This window comes from Magnolia sinica, chromosome 12 (genome assembly GCF_029962835.1).
Source record: "Magnolia sinica isolate HGM2019 chromosome 12, MsV1, whole genome shotgun sequence".
In the NCBI taxonomy this organism is placed as follows: Eukaryota; Viridiplantae; Streptophyta; class Magnoliopsida; order Magnoliales; family Magnoliaceae; genus Magnolia; species Magnolia sinica.
This window is the reverse complement of record NC_080584.1, coordinates 34,265,495-34,269,669: the sequence shown is the minus strand read 5'-3', so window position 1 is coordinate 34,269,669 and position 4,175 is coordinate 34,265,495. Positions and strand designations below refer to the sequence as shown.

General features: G+C 39.5%; 1 non-coding gene across 1 annotated transcript; it reads left to right on the top strand.

The window, feature by feature from the left end:
- Nucleotides 1-3,765: 3,765 nt before the first annotated feature.
- Nucleotides 3,766-3,836, top strand: LOC131222198 (small nucleolar RNA Z267). The gene has a single exon (XR_009159907.1). It is a non-coding gene; the product is annotated as a small nucleolar RNA Z267 (small nucleolar RNA).
- The last annotated feature ends 339 nt before the right edge of the window (nt 3,837-4,175 follow it).

The following is a 4,175-nucleotide window of genomic DNA, read 5'->3' as shown; positions in this document are numbered from 1 at the left end:
GGAACTAGTCCCACCCATACATGACCCAAAGCGACTAGGTCCCTAGTCCATACTTGCGGTAGCCCAAACTCAAACTAAAAGGATCTGCCGAAAGTTTGGGAGCAGGGAAGCTCCTCTTTCCTATCCTTGCTCACCTCGCTCGGCTCGTCGAGCTCCACCTCACCTACATTTAGTAAAGAGTTTGGTTGGTGTTTTAAAACACCGTCCCAGAGTGAGAGTGAGTAGCTAACTCAATGATTACTATTAGCCTTAAGTTACAACAAGTAGCAATTATATGATGAATTTAATGAAAGGCATATATTCACAGATCCCTAAATAGTCTTGTTAATGTATATGCATGTATTATGACATGATGCATGACCTCGCAACAACACTCCCTCGAGTGACTTCGTCTAACGATCGCACATGACCAACACTCTCTCATTGTGACCTTAATTACTGAGTCACCAAATTCTGGCTAATGCGATGCGTGAATAATGTTAGCTGAGTATTTAGTTAATTCCGTTCATTCAGTAGATTAGGAAACATGGTACACCCCACGTATCATTGCCCTCAACTGGTTGCGAGGCCAAGTCTCGTCAACGTGCGAGGCCTGGACCCCGCGATACTTGATCCCATCGGGTTCCTCATCCTCGATTTCAAGCACATGGGAATTGCTGAGAAGAGGGATCACTAGCGGTCACTATGGAGAGGCTCGTCAACCCAGCGTAGGTCAACAGCTTGGACACAGTGTCCCATTCCATCATGCCCGGCTCTCGAGTCTGTGGATCGGTTTTAAATGGTTATCAATAGGCTTCAGTGGTTGAAGGGTGTTCCAGGTTCCATACAGGCGTGAGCAGACATGGTTAACAAATATGGTTGGTTAGTAAGTGAACTAGACCGTGCGAGTTTAGGCGAGTACATGACGGATGACATCGAGTACAAGCGACCCATGTAGTCCAACTACTGTTGCCCATTCGCATCCGCCCAAACCCGCTAGTTTAGCCGCAAGATGGTCTTACCAACGGGACCACCTTCTTTCACTTCAGTTCCCTGACTAGCCCAGGGGTTTATGACCTTCAATAATATTCCAACAATTTCGGATTCACCTTCTAACACTAGTAAAGTCATGCACTCATACATCAAACATAAAAATGCAGCTACTAACGAAAAAATATGAAATTAATGTGTGTGCATGTTGAGTGGGGTTACCAAAGAGATCAAGAGCTATACATTATTCATAGTACAAACATACAACAAGGATTAATGCTAGTACAAACATACAATAAGGATTTATGCAAGCACTAACATATAACCAGGATTTTATGCAATCATACATGCCACAAGAAGGGTTATACTAGGATCGCATACGAGATGAACATACTATACGAAATCATGCCTAATCATGTTGAAAAGCAAATAAACAACACTCAATCATGTCATAGAATTTAGTAAAATCATGCCACACCAAAATCAAACCTAATCATGTTGAAGAACAAATAAACAACACATTCATTTCATAGAATTTAGGGGGACCTATCATGTAGGGTCTTGGCGAGGCTCTCTCTAGATTATTGAAACACCTCATCCTAACATTCATAATCATTAAGCTTATAGTAAAATTGGTGCTAAGCCACCTAAGGGTAATAATCCGCACCTTCTGACGAACCGCTCGATCCACGGTGCTCGTAGGGTTATGGTGTTAGGAAATCATTGTTGAAATGCCTAAATAAGCATACAAGCTTGTAAGAATTGGAAGGAATTTAACCTAAGACCTAAACCTACAAATGTAACTCCATACTTACCTTCAATTGTCGCCGAATCGATACCAATGAAGGACGATGTTGCCATAGAGGAGATGAGAGGGTGAAGGTGTACAAACCCTCTAAGCTCTCCCTCTCTCTTTCTCCTCTTTTCTCCTCTTTCTCTCTTTCTCTCTTTCTTTTCTCTAGGGCAAATTCGTAAGGGGAGAGGGGGTGCCTAAATGAGGCTGTTTTATAATGCCAGATTTGGTGTAAATGGCCCCAAGGGTTGGGTTTTTACTATACTAGCCCTATGAGAGGGTTTTTCTAGCCTTCATGGCCCACTACGGGGTGTACATATTAATATACACCGTATGATAGTTAGCCCTAATGATGATCTACGTATGGACATGTTCGACCCGCCATTTGGATGCGCCGATCAATAGATATGATTAGAAGTCTATTCAACGGTCACCGATGGTCGATCGGGGCCGCGGTTATACGGATATAAGCAAGGAAATATCCTTACTCCATGTGTGAAGTTTAGTTGTAAATCGACAGTTCGAAATCCTCAACTTTGCATAAGAGTGGATGACCTAATTCACGTAAGTTTCAGTTTCTTCCTTTAGGGTATTTGCACTTCTCATGCACTCATTCTTTGGTTCAAGTTGAGCAGTTCTGGACAGTACCTAGGTCCGACTCCCGCGATGGACGTCAAGCCCAGTAAAATGGACATTATTCTATAGTTTTGGAACTAGTGGCCCACCAACGAGCGGTCTAGAGCTTGTTCAGAAAATCGGAGCATTTCTGAAATGAATTAGGTATCGAGATTTCTCGTGGGCAATGATTAGGGTTTGTATTAACTATGTTCATAGTGTGGCCTATTTATAGCTAGTGAAAGTGGAGATTTGGTCGTAAATACTCTAAACCGTCGGTTTTAGGCTAAAAGAGTAACGTGGTTGATTTGGTCTATTAGTCAAGATCCAAGCCTTATCTGACTTGGCTTCGGTTAGATCTTTAATTTAGTTATGCTTGTCTTGATTAGTTAGCGATGAGTCGGTTAGATTTGGGCCCTATGTGAGTAAATCATAGGGCTAAACTTGATGTTCAAGTGATCGGATAGATTCGTTGGCTTCCTACGGTTGATTAATCAGACTTGTGCGGTTCTTTACTGGTACCACCCGTGTATAAACTAACATTGAGGGCTACTGGTCAGTGAGTGATAATATAAGTTAATTACATTAAATTTTTTTAAGGATTTTTAGAAATCCAAAATAGTGAAAATCCAGGACGTTACACTCTGTCTCTGGAATCTCATTGACTTCTACTAAATTCCCACTTGACCACCTTTTTTAGTGCTTTCACAGTTCATTCTTGATGCTTAAAGATTGGTCGGATGGTTCCATGACGAGTCTAACTCGGGACTCCCTGACGATTCCAGCTACTCCAAACCCCGACCACTGCTTACTGTCGCATCCTTCAATTTCTTCATGTGAAGCTAGCTCGATGGTTTTGATCAAGTTCTTTCTTCCTACCTTCCTTTTTTCCCCCCTTGCCCCCTTTCGTATGTTGTTGTTGTTGTTTTTTTTTTTTTTTCTTCTTCTTAGATAAATAGAGAAGTAAGGAATTGGGGCTAATTTTGTACGATTGGAGAAATGCTGATGCTGTAGTTTGTATTGAATTGCTTATGGAGATTGATCTTTTAGAATGTGGTGGTTTGATTAAATACACCTATTTATCACTAGTCTTCTTGTGCCAAGTAATATGCCATTTGCAAGCCTGAAATTAAAATTATAATGTGGTTACATGATCTTGCTGTTTTGATTTTGTTTAAACTATGTAAGATATTGCACTTTCAACATCTTAAGGATTATTGTTTCTTTTTTTTTTTTTTTTTAATGATGGCAGTTTAGATTATCGATCTTCGGGTAGGAATTTAGCGTTCCTCTTATTTCTAGACATTCTCGGCATTTTGCGGAAGCACGATATATATTTCGGTGCTGATAGTTAAGTTAAAATATATTTCTGATTTGATTACTTTGATGTAATGCCTATGATGGGTTTTAAATATACTTCGAGTAACTTTTATGAAAACGAAGTCATCTTAGGCATTTGGTTATTTTTATTTTTATTTTTATTTTTTTTTCTTGAAGTAAAAGTATTGCATTTGGTATGTGTGTTTACTTCTTTGATTAGTTACAAGTGCCTTTAGTAGTTCTCTCTATATTTGAGTTTCCAATTTAATTAATCTGATGATCATGATGTTAAGTAGTTATGTTAAATTCGCAAGACTAATGCATATCATATTGTTTGTTTTTTACTACTTCATTCTTCTGATGATGTGTAATCCTCATAATAACTTTGTTCCTTAGTTGAAATGAAATAAAAATATAGTAGTATCTACTTCCTTGCAAGAATATAAGGGATGCTGGTTCTATTTCTTACTCCCACTGG